This window comes from Malus sylvestris, chromosome 16 (genome assembly GCF_916048215.2).
Source record: "Malus sylvestris chromosome 16, drMalSylv7.2, whole genome shotgun sequence".
In the NCBI taxonomy this organism is placed as follows: domain Eukaryota; kingdom Viridiplantae; phylum Streptophyta; class Magnoliopsida; order Rosales; family Rosaceae; genus Malus; species Malus sylvestris.
In genome coordinates this window covers 20,958,614-20,974,937 of record NC_062275.1, presented here as the reverse complement: position 1 = coordinate 20,974,937, position 16,324 = coordinate 20,958,614, and positions in this window count along the sequence as shown.

Below are 16,324 nucleotides of genomic sequence, written 5' to 3'. Positions count from 1 at the left end.
CAAAGTTGATGCCATCCCACTAGCATTGTATTTGTATATCTTATTACTACTAACATTAACCTACAGCAACCGGCCATATTTGCACCACATATACTTATAGCATAGGAAGTAACTCATGGATTTACAAAAGATAGCACAAAATGTCTAAGTCGTTCACTGATTCGAACCCGGAATGCATGTGTAGAAACTCAACACGTTATCCATTAAGATATTGGACCACCTATAAAATGACAACTATTTAATTAAATTCCCTACAAATAATAATCACTATTACATGTTGACTGGTGAATGAAAGACCTACCAATTTATCATACAGTAAGAACACGCAGTATGTCAAAGAATTACAACCACACGCACGTACACAATTAGAGATGGATACCTTCGGTTGGTGTCTAAATTTCTATAACCGATCATCATTTTGGGAACAACGTCTAAAGAAAATATTCTCTTAACATGGGATGTTTATATTGATAGATTGTAATTATAAATCTTTGATCAAGTGCCAAATTTCCGTTTGACGATATAAACTTTTTATTAGTAACAGAAGTAAATCATTTATGTTATCATCAAACTGTCAACTTAAATCACTCATTTGGATGAGAATTCAACAATCACTAAGAAAACATATCATTACATCTGCCAATTCCTATCTAACAAGGTGGTAGCTATACCAATGATTCCCAAGACCTACTCAGAACCATGAATCTGGGCGTATATGTTTGCAGAGGATAAGTCAGCAATAATGAAACTTGCTAGCAAATAATAATGGAGAACATGGAAGATCCAGGTTCCACATATTTAACTGATTGAGGTTGTGTTATAAGTGCTTTCTCGTACCCCAATTATGCTTCACCAATATATTTCTTTACATGGGAATATTCTCAAAATAGATACTTTGCACTAAAGCATTATAAACAATTTGGGTCTCCACTAAGAAAGGAAAAAGGTGACGATTTTAGGTATTGATCTAGAAATAGAATGCTTCCAAATTGCGTCCCACAAACTTTGAGTGGATAAGAATTGTCTGTCCTCTCACTTCCGGTGCCCTCCCGTGCCCTCCTGTTTTATGTGGTCATGGTTAAACCACGTCAATATTTTATATTGTATTTTTATAGAGATAATAAGACAAAAATGAATAGTAATATAAAATGTTGATGTGGCTTAACCGTGACCACATAAACAGGAGGGCACGGAAGGGCACCAGAAGTGGAAGTGGGAGGGTAGACAATCCTTGTCCAACTTTGAGTGGTGCCATTTTTTAACTCAATCAGTAGGATTAATATAACAACTTGCGGGCATAATCATTTGCCAATTTTTTACTACATTGGAATGGAAATGACCACTGGATGACCTGTGTGTTGCTCTGTTGACGCTGTGAGCAATACTGTTTTTGAGTAAATTATAGGCGTTTCGATTAGGAAAACAGACAACTCAATGTGGTATATCGATTTTATTGACACGATCTTGGCTTTGTTGAGGTAGTTAATTAAGTTTGTGTTAAGTCTGAGTGTGATCCACTGAGTAAGACTTTTCTTAATTAAATTAATTGAAATCCTCATTTTGGTTCTAGAAATCTCCATAACCCGTATGATCCAAAAATTGAAAGTTTCGGATCATAAGATGACGTTGCAGAGTAGATCTAAATGAGTGGTTATTTTTGTATCAACTTACCGCTGATTAGCACTTGAGTTCTCATGTATGTAATAACGCCCAAGTGCGAAGTAGGTAGTAAGCGAATACGGCTGTCCACTCGATCGAGGCCGTTCCACAATTTATATTAATGATCTAAGTTATTCATTTTTCAAATCTTCAATTAAATTTTATTCTTGCAAAAATACACACAAATCAGATATTGTTTAGCCATTGGCTTGTTGTCGAGAACATTTAATGATAACCCAACATTATTTGTTTATTTATATCATCATTATTGGATAACCAAACACTTCCTTTTACGTGAATTTTTGCAAGGAAGTCGAGGTTAGAGATGTGTTAGCTTACTAACTGGTTGAAATTTGAGATTCTACCGTAAAATGAATTGGCAATATAGTCACTACCAGAAATTACCATTTGTCTGACGAAGTTTTGCCCAACGAAAGACAATTCGTCAGGCAATTGTCTTTCGTCTGGCAAATAGTCTTTACCCGACGTAAAACCTATGTTCATCGGGGTGAAAATGATTAACGCTTTGGTTTCTTCGGAAGCTTTTGTACGACAAACATAATTCGACGGGCAAAGCTACAATCGTGATGTAATTGTTTTGTGCCAAGGGAAAACCTTGGTGCCCAAAATGGCAATTAACGCGACGAACCATCCAAGTTTTGTCGCACAAATGTGCAAATTAGTGTTTACGGTTTTTATTTTATCGGGTCAAGTGGAAATATTTGTCGAGGTCAAGTGGAAATATTCGCTGGATAAAGCGAGAGACATGGTTGGCACATTTAATCTTTTGAGGATTTTCACAATCTGCAAAAAAAAATATTCAATAATCCAACTGTCAAACTTGTTTGTATATACTCCAAGATCGCATATGCCAAAAATCACCAAAAAAAAACTTTTGAGGATTAGGTAACGGGACAAAATCCTTTGACGGTTAGAAACGAAGATTCATGATTTAACTGTCATTTTAGCTCCGATTTTGATAATTTTTTTTTCAACTACACTCTTCGACCCTAGAAGAATACAATGAATGAACCTACTCACCAATTTAAAATATTTACACTAGTGAATACCACAAAAGCTTACATTATACTTAATGGACCTATAGAATAAACTCTAAGTGTTTGTTGAATCTATTATCTTGGTGGGATACGCATTCTACGAAACTAGTTTCAACGATCCAACCATGACACTTGTTTGTAGATACTCCGAGATTGCATACACCAAAAACCACCAAAAACAAACACTTGAATATTAGGTAAGGGGACGAAATCCTTCGACGGTTAAAAACGAAACAACCATTTTACACTAGTAAATGCCAGTCCTTGACCCTGGAAGAATACCATAAACTACAAGTGTTTTGTTGAATCTATTGTTTTGACAGGATACGCATTCTACAAAACTAGTTTCAACAATCCAACCATCAATTTTTTTTTTTATATATACTTCGAGATCGAATACGCCAAAAATATCAAAAACAAATGTTTGAAGATTAGGTCATTTGGGACGAAATCCTTTGACGGTTAGAAATGATAAATTATGATATAACAATCATTGTAGATTATTTTTTACAACTACACGTATCGACCCTAGATGAATACAATGAACACACGATCATCAATTTAAAATATTTACAATAGTGTGTGTTGATGCACAAAATCAGTGAGGACTTTGGTACAACAGAAAGTGTTAAGTTTGTGACCTTCGCTAGATTGCTCCGGTCACAAGATGTACGTGGTTCACCCAGATTGGCTACGTCCACGGAGTAGAGGAGTTCTCATTAATTGTGAAGGGTTTACACAAGTACGTAGGTTCAAGCTCTCCTTTAGTGAGTACTAGTGAATGATTTAGTACAAAATGACAATAGGAAATATTGTGAGAGAATGATCTCTATTTATAGAAAAGAGTTTCTAGTTTCATTTTGACATTGACACGTGTCGTGTTGTGATTGGCTTCTGATGTTGACACGTGTCGCGCTATGATTGGCTTCTAATGTCGACATGTGTCGCGCTGTGATTGGCCTCCTGGTTGGAGGGAAACTCTTCTAGGTCCTTGATGGTATAATGTTGACCGGTGCTCAGTAGTTTCGAGATTGGTCAAGTATGGTACAAACAGTGCTCCCTTAAGTTCCCGAGTGAGGGAAGTTCCTCGGTTAGGGACCTGCAAGATCCAAGTCATTGAGTAATCACGAAACTTCTAAGTACCGAAGTGTGGTATCATTTTCACTTGCCTTATCTGTCTCATATGTAGATGTGGCATCATCTCTGGAAGTACTTTTCCTTCATCCAGGGGTGGTATCTTTAACCGATGAAGATGCACAAGGTAATGTATCAATTTCACTTGAAGCTTACTTGTAGTTTTGGACTTGGTCAAGTGCGATACAAACCCTATAGTAAGAGTCCCCCAAGTCGCCGAGCTAGGAGATTTGCTGAAAGAGGTAACAGACAAGGTAAGCAATCAAAATTCCAAGGAAGCAACCTGGATCGGAGGTTCGACTTCGGCTTCCGGTTGATTGTTCTCATTCTCCATGTGTCGTAAACAGCAACAAGGATAAGGAGAAGCAAATGGAGAAGAGATGATATGAGATACTTTTACTTTTGAAGAAGTAACTTTCCACAGGCTTATTCTTGAACTGGGCTGGATGGTTTTCTAGTTTCCTCCAGAGTATAAGGCCGACTTAAGAATTTGAGGGTCAAAACAAGCTCATTCTATTACACTTGTCTCCACATGCTTCCTTATATCCTTCTCACTTGCCCTATCTGTTCCTCAGGCAGATGTGGTATCTTCTCTAGAAGCATAAGATGTTGAAGATGAGTACTTGAGAACAATGCCAGATAAGTAATCAGGCAAGGGGTTCCAGGCAGTCAGTTCCTGACTAAAAGCTTGATTCCAAGTGCTGACTGATTGCTCTCTTTCTCCTTGTCTTGCAGATAAGAACAAGACCAAAGGAAAAGATAGGGAAAAAGCATGATATGGGATACTCTTGTTTTTAACCCTGATGATATGAGATACTCTTGCTCTGGTGTGGCTTGTTTACAGAGGTATTATCGGCGGGAAAATAAGTTGAGTATTTCGAGAGACTCTGCTAAGAGTGCCCTCTCGGATGTGAAGAAAAGTTGAGCATTTTTTTTATTTGCAGGTCTGCTTAGCTGTGGAGGATGGAGGTCGACATATATAGGAGTCTACTTAACAACAAGTAGTAATGCTATTCCTTTACCCTTCTTAGTCATAGCAATGTAGTAGGAGCTGCAAGCTTCACGTATTTTAACTTTGTCAGAGCACTTTGAAAAAGTGGTCTGTGGTATCTGGAAAGCTGATGTTGCATGTGAAGATTGCAGACAAGCTTTATCCAAGGAAATATGGCTCTCGAAGTTTGGAGAGCGGTGCCTCTTCGATATTCGAACAAGCAATCCTGTCGGGGATCTGGCTCTCGAGATTCAGAGAACGGTGCCTCTTTGATTTTTGAGAAAGCAATCCTGTTCGTCAAGATTCCGAGGGCGATGCCTCTTCGATTTTTTAGCACGTAATCCTGTTAGGATTCTGGCTCTCGAGATTCCGATAGCAGTGTCTCTTCGATTTTTGAGAAAGTAATCCTGTTGGGAGTCTAGCTCTAAAAAATCGGAGGGCGGTGCCTCTTCGATTTTTGAGCACGGAATCCTGTTAGGAGTCTGACTCTCGAGATTTGGAGAGCGGTGCCTTTTCAATTTTTGAGTGAGCAAGCAATCTTCTTGGGAGTGTTTTCTCGAATGTGAGTAAAGGTTGGGCATTTTTGCCAGTCTGTCTTGCCACGGAGCACGGATGTTGACACACATTAGGACTTTCTAGTTATTAAGCAGTGGTGATGTTCCTTTACCCTTGTAGGTAATAGTAGGGTAGCTGGACCTTCAAAATTTATGTGTCTAAACTTTGTCGGAGATCTTTCGCAAAGTTATCTATGGTACCCGAGGAGCTGATGTTGCATGTGGAAAGTGGTGCCTCTTCGAAATTCGAAGAGTGGTGCCTCTTCGATTTTTAAACCAACGGCCCTGTTGCCTTTTCTTTTATAAGGGCACCAATTGTGTGCAAGAAGTACATTCAGAGAGTTATTGCTTGTAGGAATTTTCCCCTTACTTCAGAGATTTATTGCACCTCATTTCTCCTTCATCATTTTTGAGAATGTCTGGCCCATTTGACTGTCGTTTTGACTTGAATTTTGGTGAAGAGGCAGCTATGCCTTCTTAAGACAGCATATGGCGCCCATCCTTCTTATCCTCGACTAGTCCTCTTACCATTGGGGACTCTGTGATGAAGAATGATATGACCACTACGGTGGTGGCCAGGAACCTTCTCACTCCCAAAGATAACAGACTACTTTCCAAACGGTCTGATGAGTTGGCTGTTAAGGATTCTCTGGCTCTCAGTGTTTAGTGTGCAGGATCTGTGTCTAATATGGCCCAACACCTATTTGCTCAAACCCGCCAAGTTGAATCATTGGCGGCTGAAGTGATAAGTCTCAAATATGAGATGAGAGGGCTCAAGCATGAGGATAAACAGTTGAACAGGCTCGCATATGACTATACTACAAACATGAAGAGGAAGCTCGACCAGCTGCAGGAATTTAATGGTCAGATTTTACTTGATCATTAGAGGTTTGTGGGTTTGTTCCAAAGACATTTATTGCCTTCGTCTTCTGGGGCTGTACCGTGTAATGAAGCTTCGAATGATCAACCTTCGATGCCTCCTCCTTCTGGGGCTCTGCCGACTGCTGAGACTTCTCTCGAGCAACCTTTGTGAAGGCTCTCTCTTGTTTGTTTATTTTGATTCATGTATATGTACATATTTGTAACTTATTGGAGATATCAATAAACAAGCTTTTTCTTCATATATATTTGTTATGAAAGTTGTTAGGCCCAAAGAAGAGGAGAACTAGGCAATTTTTATTTTTATTTTTTGAAATATTTTTTTCGAATTTTTGAATTTTCGAATTTCCGAAAAAAAAATATATATATATATTTTAAAGCTTTATAGGTGAAGCTTTGAGGTTGAAGCTTTGTTGGGTACCATGAATTGATTTTGCTTCACACTATCTTAATCAAGATAGTGTGAAGCTTTTGTGGTGAAGCTTTTTATGGGTGAAGCTTTTGTGGTGGGTGATGCTTTTGTGGTGGGTGAAGCTTTTGTGGGTGAAGCTTTTGTGGGTGAAGCTTTTGTTGGTGAAGCTTTTATGGGTGAGACCTTTGGGTGAAAGTTTTGTAGGTGAAGCGTTTATGGTGGGTGAAGCTTTTGTAGGTGAAGCTTTTGTTGGTGAAGCTTTTGTTGGTGAAGCTTTTATAGGTGAAACTTTTGTAGGTGAGGCTTTTGTAGTGTGAAGCTTTTGAGAATTTGTAGTTGTCCTCCATTGATGAAGCTTTTGTTGGTGAAGCTTTGGAGTTGAAGCTTTTGTTGAATACCATGAATTGATTTTGCTTCACACTTTCTTGATCAAGATAGTGTGAAGCTTTTGAGAATTTGTAGCTGTCCTCCATTGATGAAGCTTTTGTTGGTGAAGCTTTTGTGGTGAAGCTTTGTTGGATACCACAAATTGATTTTGCTTCACACTATCTTGATCAAGATAGTGTGAAGCTTTTGAGAATTTGTAGTTGTTCTCCATTGATGAAGTTTTTATTGGTGAAGCTTTGGAGTTGAAGCTTTTGTTGGGTACCATGAATTGATTTTGCTTCACACTTGTTTTAGTTTACAATCTGTTTGTTTTGTTTTCAAATTCGTCAAAATCAAACCCCCCCCTTTACTTTAAAGTGTTTTATTAGTCAAAATCTGTTTTGATTTGTGTTTTTAAGTGTCTTGAGTCAAGTTAGAACCTAATTTCATCCAAAGCCATCCCTAGAGTCAGTTTAGAGTCTAATTCAGTGTTTTAAGCTGTTTTGAGTCTTTTAAGCTAGTTTTGAGTCTTTTTAGTTTGTATTGCATCTTTTGAGTCTAGTTTGGTGTTTTAAACTTAATTTTATTTTTTTAAGCCAATTTAGAGGTTATTAGCAAGCCCTCCTAATCCCCGGTCCAGAACGATCCCTACTTACATTCTTTACTATAATTGATACAAGAGGATTTAATTTGTGTGTTAAGTAATTTTCGCATCAAATTTTTGGCGCCGTTGCCGGGGATTAGCTGCTAATCCCTTGTTGTTTCTTTTTGTATATTTTCATGTCTTTTGTTTTTAGTAACTAACTTTGTTTCTGTTTGTGTTTTTTTTTTTTTTTTTTACTTTTGATATTTGATTTAGTTTTGTTTCCTTAATTTCAGGTATTAGAGAAGTAAGACACGGATTTTGCTACCATTCAAGCTCAATTGGCGAAATTTACTTCTCAATTGTCACAATATCCCGAAAGGACCACAATGCAAAGTGTCCCTACATATGGTGTGTCTTATGGGCAAGGATATCCAACTCATCAATGTTCTCAATTCGCTGCCAAGGCCATAGCCAATCATGGGACAACATGTTTTCCAACGCTTACAATTCGAATTGGAGAGATTATTTAAATTACATGTGGGGAGAACCTCAACAATTCCAACAAGATGGATATTGGCAGCAAGAAGAGGAGTTCTATTAAAGACCTATGCAGCCACCACAACCTTCTCCACAACAATTCCAATCAAATTCAAGTATGCCTATGAGTTATGATGAAATTCTTGATGTACTAACCTCGTTGACGCAGGGCTCACAACAAGAAGAATATTTGCCGCCATCGGATGAGTTCTATCACTGGCCATATGAACCATCACAGCCACCACAACAATATGCCTAATTCAATTCAGGTACGTCTTTGGACAATGATATGTTTAATCATCACAACCACCATAACAATATGCCCAATTCAATTCAGGTACGTCTTTGGATAATGATATGTTTAATAAGTTACTCACCTCTTTGAACAAGGAAGTAGAAAATCGAAACAAAGAGATGCAAAATCAAGCCAAGAAGACAGGTGAATTGGAGAAGCAAATTGGGCAGATTATGAAGTTCATGGCACAAATTCAAGAGCAAAGTGAACTCCCCAACTCAACTATTGAAAATTTGAAGGAAGATTTTGAAATCCATGATGCTATCACTTTGGGAAGTGCTATAGAGGTTGGAGGTGAACCCAAGACATCCAAACCAAGCCAAAACATGGATGAACAGCTGCTGCTCGAAGAAGAAGAGAATAACAAGGCCACGGCAAGGGAAGAACCACCCTTGCCATAGCCCCATATGCCCTCTATGCCATCCACTACAACCAAGGTAAGCCTAAATTCAATTTGTCCTGACCCCGTTTCACCAAATGTCCTTATTCCTTGCAGGATCATGCAATCCAAGGAAGAAGAAGGTGAGAAAGGCATCTTCGAAACCTTTCTAAAGAATCAAGAGCAAGAAGTGGATGGGGAATGTCTAGAATTCATCAAAGAAAATACACTTGAAAAGAAAATTCCCAAAGAAGTTGGATTTTATGACACGGGAAAAGTCATAAGTCTCAAAACACCAAATCTGGCCAAGTCTCATATCCCTGATGTGGTGTTCGTAATTGAGTTTGTGTTGGAGCAAGCAAGTAAGCCATCTTCTCCAACTTCGATTTTATTATATACTAACTTGCTGATTTTGATGATTCAGGCACCTACACTAGAATTTAAACCATTGCCAGATCACGTCAAGTATCACCTTCCATTCAAGGATCAATTCCATGCTATGGGCCCTATCCAAGTTTAGAAGGAAGTTTCGTTCGGCTGGAAGACGTTAAAGCAAGCGCTTCTTGGGAGGCAACCTATGTATTCAAATAAGGAAGATTTTTGAATTGCTCCACGATTGGTTTTGTGTTCTTAAAAACCTTCCATTTTCTGCAATTTTATTTTGCCATGATTGTCATTTTTATTTGTTGCTTGTTTAAATTGTTTTTGGTGTGGGTTTATTTTGGAAACATTGACAGATATGCAAGGTATTTTACATTCATTTTCATAAAAAAAAGGGAACATTAAGCAGAAAAATACAAGAGAGAGCCTTCACAAAGGCTGCTTAGGAGAAGTCTCAATAGTCGGCGGAGCCCTAGAAGAAGGAGGCATCGGAGGTTGATCATTTAGAGCTTCATTACGCGGTACAACCCCAGAAGACGAAGGCAAATGCTGTTGGAACAAACCCACAAACCTCTGATGATCAAGTAAAATCTGACCATCAGATTCCTGCATCTAGTCAATCTTCCTCTTCATGTTTGTAGCATAATTATGTGCGAGCATGTGCAATTGTTTATTCTCATGCTTGAGCCCTCTAATCTCCTGTTTGAGACTTATCACTTCAGCCACCAATGATTCAACTTGACGGGTTCGAGCAAATAGACGTTGGGCCATATTGGACACAAAACCTGCACACTGCACACTGAGAGCCAGAGAATCCTTAACAGCCAACTTATCAGATCGTTTGGAAAGTAGTCTGTTATCTTTGGGAATGACAAGGTTCCGGGCGACCACTGCAGTTGTCATATTATTCTTCATTACTGAATCCCCAACGGTAAGAGGACCAGTAGGGGATATGAAGGATGGGCACCATATATTGTTTGGAGAAGGCATTGATGCCTCTTCACCAAGGTTCAAGTCAAAACGACGGTCGGAAGGGCCAGACATTTTCAAAGGTGTTGAAGAAAGAAGAGGTCGGACAAGTCAAGATCGTAGAAGTGCAAGAAAGGAGTTTCTACAAGCAGAAATTCAAGTATGCTTTGAAACGTACTGCATACCTCTATAAAAATCAGCATTTGAAGGGATTTCAGAGATCGAAGAGGCGAGCTTAGAAATCAAAGAGGCCAATTTAAAAATCGAAAAGGCGATAGCTTTCTCAAAAGCTGGGCTTACTCAGAAACCACGAGCCAATCTTCTTTTCCAAATTTGTCCGCACTTGTCACATCCAACCTCTGCACTCGACGGAGCTCAGAACTCGAAGATGAGAGCTCAGAACTCGAAGAGGCATGCTCAGAAATCGGAGAGGCATCTGCTTTTCCAGACATGTCAGCGCCTGTCACATACACACTCAGCTTTGCGGAAATCACGGGTAGTTTGTCGAAGCGCCGATTCCAGATATCGAAGAGGCATCAACTTTATCTAGACGTGTCAGCATCTGTCACATACACACTCAGCCTTGCGGAAATTACGAGCAATATGTCGAAGATTTCTGGTGAAGTAGAAAGCACGTGAAGTTTACTGTTCAATCATCCAACGGTTGCCGACAAGAGTGAAAGAATAGTACCGGTTATTATTTCCTATAAATGTCGACCTTCACCCTCTATAGCAAGGCAGACATACATAACCTTCTGTCATCTCCAAGAATGCCTTCCCAACGAGGCTTCTCAAGTCACTCAGTGTTACTTATTCCTTGGGGTACCTCTGCAAACAACTCATCCAAAGCAAAAGTATTTCATATCATGAAGGTTGAAAGGAAGAGTATCTCATATCATGCTTTCTCCCTGTCCTTCTCCTTGTCGTTGTTTTCATTTGCAGGACAAAGAGAAAGAGAGCAATCAGCCAGCACTTGGTATCAATCTTCCGATCTGGAATCGACTGCCTGGAACCCCTTCCTGATTGCTTACCTAGCCCTGCTCTCGAGTACTCATCTTCAACATCTTATGCTTCCTCTTCATCTACCACATCTGCCTGGGGAGCAGATAAGGGAAGTGAAAATGATACCTCGAAGTATGTGGAGACAATGTGCTAATTCATCCTCAACTAGGGACAAGGAGAAAGAAAGCAAAAGGTGGGCACTTGGAAAGATTAAAGAAAGAAATAGACCATCACCTCTACCTCGTGCCTGCATGCCGTGTAGAAGAAATAAGCAGAGAAGAATGCAGACTGCACAATCAAATCAACCCAGAAGAAGGAGTCTAATTTGAAACCAAGGAACTCTCGCTAAGAATTCCGAGCCAGTTTGAGATCAAAGCTGTGGAAAGATAACAAGATCATCTATCTCCAAAACCAGATTTGCGTTCTTAAACTCTACTCTGTCTGGTTTTTACTTTGCCATACTTGTCATGTTTATTCGTTGTTTGTTTGATTGTTTGCTTATGTTTGTGTGAGTTTATGCTTGAAACATTGAGGACAATGTTCGATTTAAGTGTGGGGGGGGGGGGTAACCAAGTTGTTTTGCATGAAATTCGTGGGAGTTTATCACCCATTACTTCTAGTGTTGTTCCTTGCTATTTTTAAGTGTTTTTATGCTGTTTTGGAGTGTTTTAGTGTGTTTTGACATAAAAATCCGAAAATCTCATAAAATTTTGAAAAATTGTTTTGAAAAACCCAAAAAGAGTTGTTTTTATGTGTTTGTTTGTGTCTTAGGGTACCTTCCAACACATTGATGAGGATTTGGTTTTTAATTACATGACTGTTAAAGAGAGTTATAAACATGGATGAAAATTTGATTTACTCTTTGGTGTATGCTTGGTTGTGGTTATAATTTATGAATTCACATGCAATCATAAAGGAAAAATCAGTTTTTGTAACATGCTTGAAAGAAGGAACTCAAATGAACGCTACAACCTTGTGAGACTTGAGCCTAAACGTTTATTTGGAGAGTTAATAATCTGTGCATCATTGTTTCCTAAAGTCGTTGCATGATCTCATTATTCTTTGCTTGGTTGCTACTTAGAAGGCGTTTCATCATTTAGTTCCAAATGCTAGAACTCATGCCTATTTCATTCAAAGCATGCTATTGATTTGCATAACACATATTCAAGATGAAGTTGTGTAGTGACCACCAAAGCCAAATTGCCGTGCCCCTATTTCATTATGTGTTTAAGTTTAACCCCGTTGAGCCTTGTTAAGCCTATGTTATTTGTTAACCCACACTATCCTTACCTAGCCTAGTGTTAGGACCATCTATACCCTTGTCCTTGAAGCATAGTAAAGCATGACTTAAAATGAACTCTTTTTTTATCAATGTATTGCAAAAAGCAAGTGTGGGGGAAGTGATTCTTGTGTGTGTGTGTGTGCCAAAGTCCTTAATAAGGCACGGGTAGAAAAGAAAAAAAAAAGAATTGAAAAAAAAAAGTATGAAAAAGAGCTCTAAAGTGTTGTTTGTTAAAGAAAGGGTTCAAAACATTGAATTCAGACCTAAGTGTTGCATAAATCTTCCCTTTGTAATTAAAAGTTGATTATGCATTCTAAAGTGATTTCCAAGTGTCTATTTCATTGCTTTGCTTGCTATCGCTTTAAGAACGTTTGTTATCCCTATCCTTTCTTTGTTAGCCATTACCTCCAAGCCCTATTACAACCCTTGACTTCAATCTTGAGTGTTGTGTATTTCAATTTGTGGAGTTCGAAATTGGTATGAGCATATGGTGTCACTGGTTCTCGCATCTAAGTAGTAGCATTCCATTCATGAGATCATATCTAAACATGCTTAATAACTCCAGAAAATTGCTTTCTTTGTTATAACATATGTGAGCCCTAATCTTTCATGTTTACATCAATCTTCTCACATGTACTAGTGTAGGGTGTGTAGTCAGAAAATGTGTGTGAAAATAGAGAGTATCTTGTAAGGAATTGAGCAAATTCTCTAAGGCATGTTACTACATTCAAAACATCGTTTTAATTGCTTAATTGTGAACTAGTAAATGGTGACTGTGATTAAGTATGTGCTCAAGTGTAATGGTGACCAAAATCTGTGGGAATGATGATTTTTAACACGTCATGTTTCATTAAAAATCCCTAAGGCAATTGTTGGAAGGTCTAGGTTGTGTTTTGTTTTGTTTTGTTTTATTTGTTTTGTTTTGCTCGAGGACTAGCAAAAGCTAAGTGTGGTGGAATTTGATAGGAGTATATTTATGCGACTTAGTTAGCTTGTTTCTTGGCATTTATGTTGTTAGTTCGAAGTTATTTTAGTATTTTAAGCTATTTTCGTGTGTTTGTAGGTCCAAAGGGTTAATATGGCAAAGAAGTGCATTTTGGAGCATTTTTGGGCATGGAATGGATAGCATATGCTTGGAGCAAAAGGAATGGACGAAATTTGAAGTTTGTGCATCATCATCTCCTTATAAATAACCATTTTAGCACACTCATTTCACCCAACACATCCACTCATTACAACCACCCAACACATTCACCTACCACTACATCCACTCATTTCACCCAACACATCCATTCACCTACCACTACATCCACTCATTTCACCCAACACATCCACTCATTTCAACCACCCAACACATTCACCTACCACTACATCCACTCATTTCACCCAACACATCCATTCACCTACCGCTACATCCACTCATTTCAACCACCCAACACATTCACCTACCACTACATCCACTCATTACCACCACCCACTACATCCTCTCCCTAGCCTATAAATATATCCATCCAAAGACATATTTGGGGGGACAGTTTAGGGAGAAGGGAGGAAGACACATTCTGCCGCAAGGCAGAGTCGTTTCTTCTTAACCATTCTACACATTCCCACAACAAAAACACAATTCCATGCACCTTCATTTCCCTTTCCTTGCCATGACCTCCATCCAACCTAAACACATTTAGCCATTCCCTTCCATATGTCCAGGAGGACCCTTGGACATGCTTGTCATTCAAGTTGGATTGTTGGAGCGTTTTTAGGTGTTTTCATTCTTTTGTTTTTAATGTCTAAATTTGTTTATCTTTTCTTTGTGAGTATGAGGAACTAAACCCCCCTTAGCTAGGGGGAATTCAAAGCCATGAACATACTTGCAATATGAATTGATTACCTTCAGTTGTGATTTCATAAGTTGTGAATTCAATTTGTTTAACTGCTTGATTGATAACTTATTCGTGTATGTTTATTAAGAGTGCACACTTAGTTTGCATGCATGAATATGATGCTAGAGTATAAGGGAGTTTCACCTAATAGTTACAAACTTATATTCACAAGTAGTGGAGGTCGCTTATAAATGATCGCGTTAAATGAATTCTTGGCAGGAGTTTCATGCTCATCATAGTAACGAATGCCTCGTCAATACTTATAGTTTTCATAATGCTTAATGATCTTTTATTGTATCTTTATTGTGCTGTTCACAAAAAGGACTTTTGAAGAATGCTTGAATTGTTGTATGCATTTTCCCATCCAATTCAATAACTTAAGGAGAACTTGAAGGTTAATTTAAGCGGACTTAATTAACCTGGGGTGTTGAGTTTCATGATTTTTCGAAAGAACAACTGAAAATTGGTTTATGTGCAAATGTCTCATGTGTGGAGAAGAACCCTCTAGCTAGCCCATCATCCATAGTTTACCCAAATTCGTCCAAAATCTGTTTTAGTTTACAATCTGTTTGTTTTGTTTTCAATTTCGTCAAAATCAAATCCCCCTTTACTTTAAAGTGTTTTATTAGTCAAAATCTGTTTTGATTTGTGTTTTTAAGTGTCTTGAGTCAAATTAGAACCTAATTTCGTCCAAAACCATCCCTTGAGTCAGTTTAGAGTCTAATTCATTGTTTTAAGCTGTTTTGAGTCTTTTAAACTAGTTTTGAGTCTTTTTAGTTTGTATTGCATCTTTTGAGTCTAGGTTGGTGTTTTAAACTTAATTTTATGTTTTTAAGTCAGTTTAGAGGTTATTAGCAAGCCCTCCTAATCCCCGGTCCAGAACGATCCCTACTTACATTCTTTACTACAATTGATACAAGAGGGTTTAATTTGTGTGTTAAGTAATTTTCGCATCACAAACATACAAAGATTCGTTGGTCAACACTTCTAAATTCGTCAGGCAAACCTAAAAATTTGCCCCTAATTTTAACCAAAAAATAATATGCCACCGAAATAAAAGGTTGCTCCACGAAATACCAAATTTCATTGGGCAAACTTTATTTCCCACCAATTTTTTTGTCAAAATTAAACAAATCTAGACAACCTTTGCTTAACGAACCCTTGAAGTTTACCTGACAAAATTTTAGGATTTTTACACTTGTTAGTATTTTCTAATCCAACTGGAGATCACACTGGTTTCCTATATTCTTGGAGATTCCTACAATCTAGGTGCACCGCAAGTAATTACACTTCTAAGGGGAAACAATATCTAATCTAAGATATTCTCAATCTTAGATTCTCCTGGTTCAATACGGAGTCTATATCCTAAAAGGTCTCTCTTTCAACTAATATAAATACCCTCATCTAGGGTATATCTCTGGTAACAAAATTCTTTCACGTAACACAATTCACTAGTAAAACGCGTATTGTTTGCTTATTCTCTCACCCACTGCTTGAGTCTTAATATTGCTTACTAACTTAACTATCGGAGAGCCTTTGGTTGGTACCACATCGGTACCTAAGCTCTGATTACAGTTGTTTACTTTCCTATAGGTGGCTGAACTGGCGTAGCTCCTCCGTCCGTGGCGGTGCACCAATTTGGTTCCAACTTCCAACATAGATGATCATCAAATGACAATTGAAAATTTAAGCTGTTCCAATTACGAAATTTGTAGATTGACAATACGTAAGTTGCAAAGGGTGGACAAGGTAGTTCGGTCTCATGTCTGTTGTCCCCAATTACATGTCTCATTCATGTCTCCTCTCCGTTTGATTGACATGTGTCATTCTACTTAACGGAGGTTTTGACTGTGTTAAGTCTTATTATTTTGTTTTATAGAATAAATTAATAATAGGATATGAATTGATAAAAGAATAAACCACTAGATGATAGTATGGGAGAACAAGAGTGTGATGACAC